This window comes from Chiloscyllium punctatum, chromosome 15 (assembly GCF_047496795.1).
Source record: "Chiloscyllium punctatum isolate Juve2018m chromosome 15, sChiPun1.3, whole genome shotgun sequence".
Classification (NCBI taxonomy): domain Eukaryota; kingdom Metazoa; phylum Chordata; class Chondrichthyes; order Orectolobiformes; family Hemiscylliidae; genus Chiloscyllium; species Chiloscyllium punctatum.
In genome coordinates this window covers 94,778,944-94,795,683 of record NC_092753.1, presented here as the reverse complement: position 1 = coordinate 94,795,683, position 16,740 = coordinate 94,778,944, and positions in this window count along the sequence as shown.

Sequence of the window (16,740 nt, the reverse complement as noted above, 5' to 3'; positions counted from 1 at the left end):
ATTTCTGTAGGACTGTGGGATGTGCTGTTTCATACCATTTGTCAATTTTTAGCCTGGTCAGCAATATTGGAGTGATAAAACCTCTCAAGCATTTTTACAGCAGCATTATCAAATACAGCATTGGGGGAGATCATCAAAAGCTCCTACAAAGAGGTAGGTTTTTAAGGAAAAAGTGAGGGGGAGAGTTTGAGACGTTCAGAGTGTAGTGGGGAGTGGGAGGAGGGTGGTGGAGGAAGTGAATTCCAAGCCCAGGTCAATTCAGGGTCCAGGCACAGTGTGACGGGCAATGGGAATATATCGGGGGGGTCATGGGGTCAGAGGAATTTACAGACATAGGCACCAAGCCACAGAAGGATCTGGAAATAGGGATGAAAATGAAGGCATTATGTAACAGGGAGCTGAACTAGGTCAGTGAGCATAGGGGTGATAGACAAATGGAATATGGTGTGGTAATGACTCCAGCTGAACAAACTCACTTACATAAACATGGTGTGAGCTCGAACGTGGACTGGGTACATTTGAATTGGCTGAAGACTGGTATTTGTGATGCTGGGGATAACCTGGCACTTATGGCTGAAGATTACTGCAAATGCTTCAGCCTTATCTTTAGCACTGATGTGCTGGGCTCTTCCATCATTGAGGATAGGGATAGTTGTGGAACCTTCTCCTCTTCTAGTGAGCTGTTTAATTCTCCACCACCATTTGTGATTGTATGTGGCGGGACTGCAGAGCTCGGATTTAATCTGTTGATTGTGGAATCTCTTGGTGGTGTCAGTCATTTGTTGCTTACGCTGTTTGGCGCAGAAGTAAACTTGTTTGGTAGCGTCATCTCATCTAAAGGTGCTACCTAGTGCTTCTCCTGGCATGCCCTCCTGCACTCTCCATTGAATCAGGGTTGATCCCCTGGTTTGTGGTAAAGGTTGAGCAGGGGATATACTGAGCCATGGGGTTACTAACTTTGTTGGAGTCCAATTCTGCTGCTGTTGATGATAGACAGACCCTCATGGATGCCCAGTCTTGAGTTATTGAACTTATTCAATTCTGACCTATTTAGCATAGTGACAGAGTTAAACAACATGACACAAGGTACCAAGGTGGGACTTCAGAACAACAACGAGATCCATTCAATTAATGAAACATAATTTTCCCTTCAAAAAATGGCATTGACTCTAAGTACTGTTATAAATTGCTTAGACATAGAGTAATTTTCATCTTCCCCACCTGATTCCACCTTCAAGCTGCCTGTGAGTGAACGGAAAGGGCGCTGTGTTTTGTCCTATTCCCTACTTGGAAGAGGCAGCATGTATTCTGACATAATTGGGGGATAAGAGGAGATTCACGAGATTGATTCCAGAGAGGGAGGGTTTGTCTTTTGAAGAGAGATTGAGCAGTTTAAACCCAGACTCTGGGGTTTAGAGGAATGAGAGGTGATTTACCTGAAGTATAAGATGCTCGAGGGCTTTGAGAAAGGAGATGTAGACAGGATGTTTCCCCTTGTGGAACAATCTAGAATGAGAGGTCAGTTTTAAAACAGAGATGAGGAGGAATTACTTCTCTCAAAGAGTGTATCTGTGCAATTAATTCCCCCAGAGTGTGGTGGATGCTGGGACATTGAGTAAGTTAAAGGAGGACACACACAGATTTTAAATTAGTCATAGATCACAGGGTTATGGAAAGTGAGCAGGAAGGTGGAGTGGAGACCCAGCTGAGATCAGTCATGATTGCATTGAACAGCAGAGCAGACTCAAGGGGCTGAATGGCCAGTTACTGCTCCCGGTTCTTATGTTCAATCTGCTATCAAATGGTCTTGCAAAAATAAAGAAATTAACTGATTCAGTACAAGTCACAAAATGTAATGTTCAATTATGTTATGCTAATGGGTAGGATATTTCACCATTAATTGCTTCTGCATCAACATGCATTTAGAATTAGGATAGAGCCAGCACTGTGGGAGGAATGCTCTTTCTCCCCACTTACGTACACCATGGAAAAAATTGATAAAAGGTTGTTTATCACCTGACTGTAGGCAGATGAGCCTCTCTGGAGTATGACTTCACAACAAACACAGTCCAGACCAGTGGGAGGGTAAATGGGTCCCGGGGCAGTGTGAGGGGAGACGTGTCCCAGGGCAGTGTGAGGGGAGACATGTCCCAGGGCAGTGTGAGGGGAAATGAGTCCCGGGGCAGTATGAGGGACAATTAGTCCCGGGGCAGTGTGAGGGGAAAACAGTCCCAGAGCAGTGTGAGGGGAAACGTGTCCCAGGGCAGTGTGAGGGGAAACGAGTCCTAGGGCAGTGTGAGTGGAAACAAGTCTCGGGACAGTGTGAGGGGAAACGAGTCCTGGGGCAGTGTGAGTGGTAACAAGTCTCGGGACAGTGTGAGGGGAAACAAGTCCCAGGGCAGTGTGAGGGGAAACGAGTCCCAGGGCAGTGTGAGGGGCAACAAGTCCTGCGGCAGCGTGAGGGGAATCGCATCCTGGGGCAGCGTGAGGGGAATCAAGTCCTGGGGCAGTGTGAGGGGAATCGAGTCCTGGGGCAGTGTGAGGGGAATCGCATCCTGGGGCAGTGTGAGGGGAATCAAGTCCTGGGGCAGTGTGAGGGGCAACAAGTCCTGCGGCAGCGTGAGGGGAATCGCATCCTGGGGCAGCGTGAGGGGAATCAAGTCCTGGGGCAGTGTGAGGGGAATCGAGTCCTGGGGCAGTGTGAGGGGAATCGCATCCTGGGGCAGTGTGAGGGGAATCAAGTCCTGGGGCAGTGTGAGGGGCAACAAGTCCTGCGGCAGCGTGAGGGGAATCGCATCCTGGGGCAGCGTGAGGGGAATCGCATCCTGGGGCAGTGTGAGGGGAATCGAGTCCTGGGGCAGTGTGAGGAGAATCGCATCCTGGGGCAGTGTGAGGGGAATCAAGTCCTGGGGCAGTGTGAGGGGAATCACATCCTTGGGCAGCGTGAGGGGAATCAAGTCCTGGGGCAGTGTGAGGGGAATCAAGTCCTGGTGCAGTGTGAGGAGAATCGCATCCTGGGGAAGTGTGAGGGGAATCACATCCTTGGGCAACGTGAGTGGAAACAAGTTCCTGGGTAGTGTGAGGGGTGTTTGTTGAATGTAAGTTCGTGAGACACAGAGTCTGTATCTTAGGATCTTATACTCCCCAACCACCTGATGAAGGAGCAGCGCTCTGAAAGCTAGTGCTTCCAAATAAACTTGTTGGCCTACAACCTGGTGTTGCGTGATTTTCAACATGAAGTCTTGGTCTCCTTATTTAAAGGAGGACATATATACCCTTAAGGGGGCGCTATAATTGTTTATTTGATTGGTTGCTGTGATGAGAATGTTGTATAGAAAGAGATTGAGTTCACCAAGCTTCTATTCCTGGAGCTTTGATGATCAATTTGGAACATTCAAACTTCTGGACAGAAGTTGAGCAGATCTTGAATGCTGTCCGGCGTATCTATATTTCCAATTCTGTCCAGCTCCAGTTTCTTATTTTCCAGGTGCTTCTTTCGGCTGGGTTTTAATCTGCTATTAATGCCAACAATGGGATCTCTGCTTTGTCACTTCTCTGCAGCCATTACTACTGCCTTTGTCTTTTGTTATGCAACATTTTTGATCTCTAACCTCCCTTACCTTCTAATAGAGTCATAGAGCTGCACAACATGGAAATAGACCCTTCAGTCCAATCCAGCCATGCTGACCAGATACTCTAAATTAATTAAGTCCCATTTGACAGCACCTGGCCCATATCTCTCTAAACCTTTCTGTATCTACCCATCCAAATACTTTTTAAACATTGTAATTGTACCAGCTTCCACCACTTCCTCTGGCAGCACATTCCATACATGAACCATCCTCTGCATCACAAAGGTGCCCCTTGGGTCCTTTTTAAATCTTTCCCCTCTTGCCTTATACCTATGCCTCTAGTTTTTAGAGTTCCCTACCCTATCCATGCCCCTCATGATTTTATAAACCTCGATAAGGTCACCTCTCAGCCTCTGATGCTCCAGGGAAAACCGCCCAGCCTATTCAGCCTCTCCCTATAGCTCAAAACCTCCAACTCTATTTCTTTGGATTCCTCCCCTCCTGCCATTTCCCCTGCCTATGCTCGTTTAAAGCCTCCTGAGCAGCACTAACAAATCTCCCACCAGGATATTCATCCTCTTCCAATTCAGGTGCAATCCATCCTTCCAATACAGGTCACTTCTACCAGAGAAGAGATCCCAATGATCCAAAAATAGGAATCCTTCTCCCCCGTACCAGCTCCTCAACCAAGCCTTCATCTGCTCTATCCTCCTAATCTCACCGTCGCTTGCACTTAACAGCGGGAGTAATCCTGATATTACTCTCCTCAAGGACCTACCTTTAAACTTCTTGCCTAATTTTCTATATTCTCTCCTCAGAATCTCATCCTTTTCTCTTCCTATATCATTACAACAACCTCCTGCTGGTTCCTCTCCCCTTTGAGAATACTCTGCACCCTCTCTGAGATACCCTTGATCTTGGCACTCGGGAGGCAACACACCAGTCTGATGTCACGTTGTTGGCTGCAGAAATGTCTGTCTGTGCTTCTGACAGGAGAGTTCCTTATCACCATTTATCGCTTGGAACCTGACATACCCCTCAATACATTAAAGCCTGTCTCAGCACCAGAAACTGGTACCAGTAATCTTTCTGTGTCCTTCCCTTCTATTCCATTTGTTTCTGTCTACCCCTTTTAATAAAAAGAAGCCCACTGTTTTTCCACCTGTCTTCATTATGACAAAAAGTCACAATGGACTTAACTCTGTTTTTACCTTCATAGATGCTGCTAGTCTATTCAGTTCCTATAACACTTTCTGTTTACATTGATTAAGATCCTTCTGATGAGATGCTGGGAGAATACTCCCCCTGGCTGGAATCTCTGGAATAGAGAGCGACAGTCTCCGAGTAAGGGGTTGGCCATTTAGAACTGAGATAAGAAAGGATTCCTTCTTTCAAAGAATTGTCGATCTGTTCCATAGAATTGTGGAAGTTCTGTCATTGGGACAGAATCGTAGAATCACAGATGCTCTACGGTATGCAACCAGGTCATTCAGTCCGTTCTGCACCTGATTCTCCGAAGACCATCCCACACCAAGCCCACACTGCCTACCCTATCTCCGTAACCCTGCATTTCCAATGGCTAATATGCTAGGTGTTTGATTTAGTGGGAGGTGAGTACTTTGGGAAGAGTGACCATAATTCAGTTACGTTTAGTTTAGCGATGAAAAGTGATAGGTACATGCCACAGGGCAAGAGTTATTGATGGGGCAAGGGCAATTATAATGCGATTAGGCAAGAATTACGACGCATTCAAGTGGGGTAGAAAAATGCAGGGGATGGGGACAATCAAAATGTGAAGTTGATTTAAGGAACAGATATTGTGTGTCTCTGATAGGTATTTCCCTGTCAGACAGGGAGGAAGTGATACGGTAAGGGAACTGTGGTTTACTACAGAAATTGCACCTCTCGTTAAGCAAAAGAAGTAGGTTTCTGTGACGATGAGACGAGATGGTTCAGATGAGGCAATGGAGAGTTACAGATTAGCGAGGAAAGACTTAAAGAGAGTTAAGAAGAACAAAGAGAGGACCTGAATAGTTCTTAGCAGGTAGAATAAAGGAGAACCCGACAGCTTTCTATAGATACGTGAGGAATAAAAGGATGACTAGGGTAGGAATAAGGCCAGTCAAAGACAGAAGTGGGAAGTTGTGTGTGGACCTTGTGGAGATCTGAGAGGTGCTAACTGAATATTTCTCATCAGTTTTCACTCAGAAAAAGGAGAATATTGTTGGAGAGAAGAATGAGACAGACGTTAGAGTAGAAAGGATCGAGGTTAGTAAGGAAGAAGTGTTATAAATTCTCGAAGGAGTGAAAGTAGACAGGACCCCTGGGCTGGATGGGATTTATCCGAGGATTCTCTAGGAAGCTAGGGAGGAGGTGTCAAAGCCTTTGGTTTTCACCCTTGAGTCATCATTGTCTATAGGTTTAGTACTAGAGGACTGGAAGATTGCAAATGTTGTGCCCTTGTTCAAGAAGGGCAGTAGAGATGACCCAGGTAATTATAGACCAGTGAGCCTCACGTCTGTTGTAGGAAAGGTTTTGGAAAGGATTATGAGAGATAGGATTTATAATCATTTCACAAGCATCAATTTGATTTCAGATAGTCAACATGGTTTCATCAAGGGCAGGTCATGTCTCACAAACTTCATTGAGTTTTTTTGAATAGATGACCAAGCATGTGGATCAGGGTAGGGCAGTTGACGTGGAGTACATGGACTTCAGTAAAGCCTTTGAAGAGGTTCCACATAGTAGCTGTTGGAGAAAATACAGAGGCATGGGATTGAGGGTGATTTTGTAGTTTGGATTAGAAATTGGCTTTCTGTAAGAAGGCAGCGAGTGGTAGTTGTTGGAAAATATTCAGTCTGAAGTCTGATTACTCGTGGTATACCACACGAATCTGCTGTTTCTCATTTTTAAATAATGATTTGGATGCAGGCATAGGAGAATGGGTTAGTAAGTTTGCAGATGACATGAAAATGGGTGGAATAGTGGATCGTGTGGAAGAATGTTGCAGGGGGACTTGGATAAACTGCAGAATTAGACAGAAAGGTGACAATTAGAGTTCAATGCAGCTAAATGTGAAGTGATTCCTTTTGGGAAGTATAAGAGGAAGGCAGAGTACTGGGTCAATGGAAAGATTCTTGGTAGTGTGGATGTGCAGAGGGATTTTGGAGTCCATATACATAGATCCCTGAAAGTTGCCATCCAGGTGGATAGTACAGTTAAGAAGGTGTGATAGGTTTTATTGGTAGAGGGATTGAATTCTGGAGCTGCAATATTATGCTGAAATTATACAAAAATCTAGTGTGACCACACTTGGAATATTGTGTACAGTTCTGGTCGCCCCATTACAGGAAGGATGTGGAAGCATTGGAAAAGGTGCAGAGGAGATTTACCAGGATATTGCCTGGTCTGGAGGGAAGGTCTTTTGAGGAAAGGCTGAGAGACTTGGGTCTGTTCTCAATGGAAAGAAGAAGGCTAAGAGGGGATTTGACAGAGACATACACGGCGGCACGGTGGCACAGTGGTTAGCACTGCTGCCTCACAGCGCCTGAGACCCGGGTTCATTTCCCGCCTCAGGCGACTGACTGTGTGGAGTTTGCACGTTCTCCCCGTGTCTGCGTGGGTTTCCTCCGGGTGCTCCGGTTTCCTCCCACAGTCCAAAGATGTGCAGGTCAGGTGAATTGGCCATGCTAAATTGCCCATAGTGTTAGGTAAGGGGTAAATGTAGATGTAGGGGTATGGGTGGGTTATGCTTCGGCGGGGCGGTGTGGACTTGTTGGGCCGAAGGGCCTGTTTCCACACTGTAAGTAATCTAATCTACACGATGATCAGAGGATTAGATAGAATAGACATCAGCTTGTATCAACTGGGATGATGATGTCTGCTTGTATGAGATGGCATAACTACAAATTGAGGGGTGATAGATCTAAGACAGATATCAGAGGTAGATTTTTTACTCAGAGAGTGATAAGGGCGTGGAATGCCCTACCTACCAATGTAGTTAACTCAACCACATTAGGGGCATTTAAACAATCCTTGGATAAGCACATGGATGATGATGGGATAGTGTAGGGGGATAGGCTTAGATTAGTTCACAGGTCGGTGCAACATTGAGGGCTGAAGGGCCTGTTCTGCGCTGTATTGTTCTATGTTCTATGTTCTAATCCCTCTAACCTGCATATCTTTGGAGTAGGGGAGGAAACTGAAGGAAGGTGATAGTTGCTAAGATACAGTAGAGTTAAGGGAAATGGAAATAATTTAGAAAGACAGAGTTGAGTTAGAAAAACAGCTTGATCTTATTGAATAGTAAAGCAAAATCAAAGGTCGCAATGGCCTTTTCCAGATCCCATTCCTTTTGTTCAAATGCTCCATGTCAGCATGTTCCTCAGCTGGCACCTTGGTTCACTTCAGGTGAAAGGACAGAGGATGTTGGCTATAGTTCATTGTTAGGATTGATCAGCGTAAATGTCACTCAACTAAAGTATTTTATTATGGTTACAGTCAACAATATTACCAACACAAATGTCATCTGTTCAACAAAGAGCTCCAGTCCAACTGAAACAACTTTTTTTTTCCAAAAGATAAATCCTATCTTTGACAAATATTTGGTTTCCTAATCGGGCCTAGGGTGCGAGTGGAGAAACTACAGTATACAGTTACAAAAACCAAGGTGACCGATATCCAAATCTTGCACAAAAGCAGATTCAACTGATGTTTGAGCAGATTGGAGTGACGTAAGCTCTGATGTTATTTGAAGACATTGCCTTCCCATGAATATGGATATTGCGAATCATTGACAGCCCAGTTACAGCACCGAAACAGAGCATTTGGCCCATCACATTTACACTGGCTAACAAAACTTTCACTGACCCTAATCTCACTTTTCCATCTCTTTGCTCATGATCCTGAAAGCTGTGGCCACTGAAGTTAATATCTCAACATTCCTGAGATGTTTCAAGAATGTCTGACTCAACCATCCTTTCAGGCCATCAGTTCCAAGCTCCCAAAACCTTCTGCAAGAACATTTCCCCTCAAATCTCCCATTCACTTTACCACTTCTTACTTTAAATCTCTGCCCCTTGATAGCTGACCCTGTCTCCTAATCGTTAAAGTGCCTTCTCGTTCACCTTACCAATGGCTGTCATAATTTTAAACACTCTAACAGGTCCTCTTTCAATCTTTGCTGCATCAAGGAAAACAACCAACCATTCCTCATCATTCAGCCCCATCAGTCTAAGCAGCATTCTCCTCTACACTTCCTTCCTATAATGTGGTGACCAGAACTGTACACAGTTGTCCTTTTGTGGACTAACCAGAGTTTTGTACTGTTCTCGCATAACCACTCTTCTCTTGTATTCTATGCCTCCGCTGACAATGATATGTATGCCATATGCCTTCTTAACCACCTTATCTACCTTCTGGGATCTGTAGATATGCACATTAAGTTCTTTCTCACCTTTAGCATTTTCCAGGATCTTACCATTCATAATGCACCTCCTTGCCTTGTCAGCCCTCTTCAAGCACATTAACTCACACTTTTCCATTTGTATTCCATTTGTCTTTGCTCCGCCCAGCTGACAAGATTGTTGACATCTTCTGCAGTTTATGGCTATCCTCCTCAATATTTAGCAGCCTACCAATTATCAAGTCTTCCATAACCAACATGATTATATATCTTACATTCAAGTTTAAATCTAGAATGAACACCACAAACAACAAGGAACCCAGCATTATGCCCTGCAGAACCCCAATGGAGGCGGTTTTACGGTGACAGAAACATCTCTCAATCATCACCCTCTATTTCCTACCTCACAGTTAATTTTGGATCCATTGCGCTTCTTGACTTGAATCCAAGGGCTCTATCTTTGTTGACCTGTCTGCTATGAGGGACCTTCTGAAAAGACTTGCTAAAGTCATTGTAGACCACAATGAATGTATTACCCTTGTTAACACTCCCAGTCAGCTCCTCAGAAAACTTCAATCTAAATTGTCAAACAGAACCTTCTCTTAACCAATCTATGCTGATGATCCCTTGTTAATCTGAGTCTCTACAAATGCAGGTACTATCCGTCCTTCAGAATTCTTCCTAAGAAATTCCCAAAAGCTGAAGTCAGACTGATGATAAGTAATTTCCTGGTCTGTCCTTCCCTCCTTTTTTAAATAGTTAGGCAATATGAGCAGTCACCCAGTCCTTTGGCATCTCGCGTGTGGCCAGAGAGGATTTGAAAATTACTGCCAGGGCCCCTAATATCCCCTTCCTGCCTCCTTCAGCAGTCAAAGGTACACCTCATCCTAGCAAAGAACAAAGAACATTACAACGTGGGGAGCAGACTCTTTGGCCCTCCAAGCCTGTGCCAACACATTTTGCCCTTCCATATTAAAACTGTCTTCACTGACAGGATCTGTATCCCTCTATTCCCTTCCTTTTCATGAATCCATCCAGGTACTTCTTGAATGCTGCTATTTGTGTCCACTTCCACCACCACCTCTGGCAGTGTGTTACAGGCACTCACCACCCTTTGTGTCAAAATCCTGCCTCGTACATCTCTTCTAAACTGCCGCCCTTGCACCTTGAACCTGAGTCTCCTGTTAATTGACCCCTCTACCCTGGGAAAAAGCCTCATACTTTCCACTCTATCCATGCCATTCACAATCCTATAAACTTCTATCAGGTTCTCCCCTAAACCTCCTGCATTCCAGTGAAAACAAACCCAGTCTATCCAACCTTTCTTCATCGCTAAAATCCCTCATACCAGACAAATCCTGGTAAACCTTTTCTGTACCCTCTCCAAAACATCCACAACCTTCTGATTGTCTACGGATTTATCCAATTTTAAACTCCTAAACTTGGTAGACTGAACTTTCATGTATGGTCCAAATGCCTGTGCACAGAATGTCTAACAATGGAGTGGGGTTGACTTGTTTGAGAGGTTGTCCATGAGAGAACAATCTCTCAGCAAAGACAATATGGGTTCAATCAAATGATAAAGAATTTTTGGGTGGTGATTTGAGTCTGAGAGATTGGATTTGGGCGGCATGGTGGCTCAGTGATTAGCCCTGTTGCCTCACAGCACCAGGGATCTGGGTTCGAGTCCAGCCGAGGGTGACTGTCTGTGTGGAGTTTGCACATGCTCCCCATGTCTGCGTGGGTTTCCTTCGGGTGCTCTGGTTTCCTCCTACAGTCCAAAGATGTGCAGGTCAGTGAATTGGTCATGTGTTCAGGGGTGTGTAGGTTAGGTGCATTAGCCAGGGGTAAATATACAGTAGTAGGGGAGGGGAATGGGTCTGAGTGGGTTACTTTTCAGGGAGTCAGTGTGGATTTGTTGGGCTGAAGGGCCTGCCTCCCCACTGGAGGGATTCTATGATTCTGTAGGGATTCTTTGATTTGTACATACACATGAACAATGGCAGTGCAAAGGGAGCTGGTGGTTAGTTAGCTCAGTTGGTTGGATGGCAGTATGATGCCAACAGCCCAGGATCAATTCCTACACCAGCCGAGATGAGTGTAAAGGGCTCTCTTTCTCAACCTGTTCCCTGACCTGAAGTGTGGTATCCCTCAGGTTAAACCATTACTTGCCCCCTCTCTCTTTCTCTAATTGGAGAGAAACCCAAGGTCTGGTAAGACTATGGCAATTTTACCTCTTCTTCTCACAACGAGAGGAGAATTAACAGATGGGCAAACTCAGAGAACAGAAGAATTCTGGTATCATTGTGAGTTGATGAAAGTTTCCGAGTTAAGGAACATGAAGGGTTTAAACACAAATACAAGAAATTCAAATGGGAGGTATTAAGGAACCAAGAACCAATGTAAATCATCAAAAACATGGGTGAAAGTGACCGTGACTTTGTGAGGAAGAGGACATGATTAGCAGATATCAGAACAGAAAGTGCTGGAAAAGCTTAGTGTGTCTGATAGGAGCTGTGGAAGGAAAAACTGAGTTCACGTTTCAGGTGAGTCACCTCTAGAGCTTCAGTTGGGCTCAATGTTTTGCGGATTGGAAAATGGCAACTAGCAAGAATATTGGCAGGCCTGTGACCATAAGACCATAAGACATAGGAACAGAAGTAAGCCATTTGGCCCATTTAATGAGATCATGGCTGATCTGATTATTCTCAACTCACTTTCTGCCTTTTCCCCATAACCTTTGAATCTCTTACTGATTAAAAGTCCATCAATCTCATTCTTGAACATGCTTAGTTTGTTTTTATTTTTTGCTTTAAGTTATTGTTGTCACACAGATCGAGGTACAGTTTCGTTTTGTGTATAGTATAGTCTGCAGCCTCAACTGTCCTTTGTGGTAAAGAGGTCCACGTTCATTACCCTCTGAAGGAAGAAATTCCTCCTCATCTCTCTCTTAAATGTGTCCCACCCTGTTCTAAGGTTTTGCCTTCTGGTCCTAGACTCTCCCCCGAGAGAAAACAACTTCTCCCTGTCAAGTCTCTTAAGAACCTTAAATAAAAGCCAAAAGAACTGGAAACCAGAAACAAAAACAGAAATTGTTGGGAAATCTCAGCAGGTCTGGAAGCATCTGTGGAGAGAAATAGGTCTGAAGAGGGTCACTGCACCCAAAACGTTAACTCTGATTTCTTTCCACAGGTGCTGCCAGACCTGCTGAGCTTTTCCAGCACTTTCTCTTAAGAATCTTGTATATTTCAATAAGATTGGCTTTCATTCTTCAAAATTCCACTGAGAATGACCCAACTATTCGACCTCTCCCCATAAGACAGCTCCTCAATGTTATGGTTTCTGGGTTGGACACCCATGGCCAGTATGATAAGTTCTCAGTCCTTCTCTGAGTATTAGCTCACAAAACATATATCAGAGAGAATCATGTTCTTTTACTTAATCACCATTTTCTGTCATGGACACTTTCAGCACATGTTCTTTTAACATTAGACTGCAAAAGGGACATCAAATAAATTTATCCCTGAGGTTCTACATTGCCAAATTAAATGTTGCCTGCTCAATCACTAACTACCACTTCTCCAAACACATTAAATCCTAACGTTGACTAAAATAAACTAAAATATTTAGTTTGTTATCAGGAGCAAAGGGAGGTAATGAAGTAAGTGCAGGGCGTAGTTACAAATATCACAATGCTCAGTATCGAAAGAGAATGGCATTGTGTATTTAATGATTGATTGGATAAATATAAGATGGAATTATGTGATCTTGTTGGCTTCAATGACAAGCATTCTGATGTTAACAGTTGTTCAAATGATTGATGCTGATTTATTGAATTAGTGGGTTTGGAGAAAGTCATAGATGCCCCAATCCTGTCGCCATCACAACTTACAAAATAAAAGTAAACCTGGATTGATGTTCAGCCTTTACTGAATCACAAAAATACCATTGGCCGGAAGGAAGCCATTTGTGCCACTGCAGCTGGACTGGCTCTCAAATAAGCACCATGTCTTAGCATCTTTCCCCTGGCTTTTCCCCAGACACTCCCACATTGTTTCTATTCAAGTAAACACCCAATTGTCCTCTTGAATGCTTCAATAGATTCTACTTCTACCACCCTTTCAGACCTGGACCCTGTATGATTGTCTTTTCTCATCCAAAATTTGGACGTGATGGCTTCCATTGCTCCTGATGCGGTCTCCTTTACATTGGGGAAACTGGACGCCTTCTTGCAGAGCGCTTCAGGGAACATCTCTGGGATACCCACACCAATCAACCCCACCACCCTGTGGCCGAACATTTCAACTCCCCCCTCCCACTCTGCTGAGGACATGCAGGTGCTGGGCCTCCTCCACCGCCACTCCCTCACTACTTGACGCTTGGAGGAAGAACTCCTCATCTTCCGCCTCGGAACACTTCAATCCCTGGGCATCAATGTGAATTTCACCAGTTTCCTCATTTCCCCTCCCCCCACCTTACCCCAGATCCAATCTGCCAGCTCAGCACCATCCTCATGACCTGTCCCACCTGTCAATCTTCCTTCCCACCTATCCGCTCCACCCTCTTCTCCAATCTATCACCTTCATCCCCATCTCCATTCACCTATTGTACTCTTAGCTACCTTCTCTTCAGCTCCACCCCCTCCCATTTATCTCTCCACCACGGAGGCTCCCCGCCTCATTCCTGGTGATTGGCTCCTGCCCGAAACGTCAATTTTCCTGCTCCTCGATGCTGCCTGACCTGCTGTGCTTTTCCAGCACCACTCTAATCTTGACTCTGACCTCCAGCATTTGCAGTCCTCACTTTCGCACAGTGGCATTATTGCTGATTCTGTTAATCCAGAGATTTAGGTAATATTCTGGGGACCCAGGATAAAATCCCACAATGACAATAGGTGGAATTTGAATTCAATAAAAATCTGCAGTTAAGAGTCTAATGATGACAATGAATCTATTGTCAATTGTTAAAAAAACTCTGTTTGGTTCACTTATGTCCTTTAGGAAAGGAAACTGCCATCCTTACCTAGTCTGGCCTCCATGCGATTTCAGACCCACAGCAATGTGATTGACTCTTAATTGCCCTTTGGACAATAAATGCTGGCCTAGCCAGAGGTGCCCACACCCTGTGAATGAATATAAAAAAAGAGGGAACAGTTTCTCCCTGTCCAATCTTGTTAACCTCCACCCCCCCCCCCCCACCCCCCCCACCCTCACCCAGTGATTTTGAAGCTTTCATGACCTCACATTGTTGTAAAGTGTTTGGTCTTATATTTAATTCATTGGAATATGGCTGTCACTGGCTAACATAGCATTTATTGCCCATTCCTAGTTGCCTTTAGTTCCAAAGAAGACTCATACTGAACTGAAAATGTTAATCTTATTTCTCTCTCCACAGATGCTGTAAGACCTGCTGAGTTTCTCTAGTAATTTCTCATTATATGCTTAGTCGACTGGCTTATTTTACAAATGTTTCAATAATTTTGAGGTAGTTACTGTTATAGGGCATTCAATGACCTTGCAACTCCTAATGTGCTTCTAACGTCATTATCCCAAGAACTTGAGATAAGATTGTAACCACCTGTAGGCTGGCACCGTGGCTCAGTGGTTAGCACCACTGCCTCATAGCCCCAGGGACCAGATTTAATTCCAGCCTTGGGTGACTGTCTGTGTAGGGTTTGCACATTCTCCCTGCGCCTGCGTGGATTCCCTCCAGGTGCTACCATTTTCTTCCACAGTCCAAAGAATTCTAGTTAGGTGGATTGGTTGTGGGAAATGCAGGGTTACAGGGATAGGGTGGGGGGTGTGGGTGGCATGGTCTTCAGTGGGTATGAGTGGACTTAATGCCTGCTTCTACACTGTATGGATTCTATCATTTCTGTGACCCTGATAGCAAATAAAACATTCAGTGTAATCTCATGTACATGCAATCCAATGTTTTCATTCAAATGTCATTTTTTAGGTGATTGGGGTTGGTTAGCTCAGTTAACTGGCATCAGGTTTGTGGTGCAGACTAATGCTATCAGCCTGGGGTTCAATACCCATACTGGTCTGGGGGATTACTATAAAGGACTCTCCTTTTCAACCTCTCCCCTTCCCTAAGGCACGGTGATCCTCAGGTTAAACCACCACCAGTCACCTGTCTCTCCCCATCTCCAATGAGAGAGCAGCCCAGTGGTCTGGTAAGACTGTGGCAATTTTACTTGTTATTTTCGAGTTAACAAACATACCAGCAGCCCAGCACTCAATCCTTATCAGCTCCACTCTGACTCATGCACCACCCTGATTTCAACATTTCTGTTGGCCCTTCGTCATCACTGGATTATAAATCACAGAGATCAGTGACACGCAATGTCACATTTAATATCTAGAAATTTGAGTGTCAGAGAGTTAAGTAATATGTGGCAACACAGTACACATTTGATTGCTGATACTACATCTTAAGCTTATTAACATTACATGACATGTACTGATGGGGCTTGCATGTCCATCCTCAGGGGTCAGCACTCATCCTGCTTTGGGTAGCAATAACCAAAAGGATTTTTCCTGGCAAAGGATGTGGTAACTGCTGTACTCCAACAGTCAAACTGTCTTAAAAAAACAAACTCATCATATTTATTTCAATTGAAGGGGCCATGCAACAGGAACTTCTCGATTAGTCAATCAATTAATCAATTACTGTGATGTGATTGGAGTTCCCCACCCTGATCCTGAGGCCTGGGGTCAAGTCTCCTCTTTCAGAGGTTTGTAAAGTCAGCTCTGAACAGGTTGATGAGAAAATATCTGGAAGTGAGTACTTTGGGTTTGGGATCTGCTACCTGCTGGAAAGCAGGATCAATCAAGGATATTTGACAAGATATCAGATGATTATTTGAATAACAGCAATTTGGCTGGTTATGTGGATAAGGCAGTGAAATGTTAAAATGTCATAATGCTCATTCAGAAGACCATTCTGGAGCACTGTGTCCAGTTCTGTTTGCCTCGTCATAGGAAGGACGTTATTAAGCTGGAGAGGATTCAGAAGAGATTTACCAGGCTGTTTCCAGGTATGGAAGGTTTGAGTTATAAAGAAAGGCTGGATAGGCTGGAACCTTTTTCACTGGAGTGTAGGAGGTTTGGAGACGACCTGATAGAAGTTTACAAAATAATGAGGGGTATAAATAGAATTATTAATACTTGCCTTTTCCCTCGGATAGGGAATTTCAAGACAGGGAGCACATTTATAAGGTGAGAAGAGAGATATTTTAAAAAGACATGAACTTCCTGAGGAAGTGGTGGATGTGGGTGCAATTGCAATGTTTAAAAGACATTTGGACAGATATAGGAAGAGGAAAGGTTTGGTGAGATGTGGGCCAGGAGCAGGCAGGTGAGACTAGTTTAGTTTGGGATTATGGTCAGCATGGACTGGTTGGACCGAAGGGTCTGTTTCCATCCTGTATGACTCCATGACTCTATAACACCTGGCTAAATAAAAACTGAAAGAACTGTGGATGTTGGAAATCGGAAACCAAAACAGAATTTGCTGGAAAAGCTCAACAGGTCTGGCATCATCTTTGGAGAGAAATCAGTTAACTTTTTAAGCCGTGTGACTCTTCCTCAGATCTGATGGTGGCTTAGAAAATGTTGGTTTATATGCAAAAGGTAGGATTGGGGAGGAGGTGGCAAGAAGCAAACAGTATTAGAACCCAAAGGGAGAGAAGAGCAGTTGGACAGACAAAGGAGTAGATATTGATCTGGCTGGGAGGGCATATAGCTATTAATGGGGACT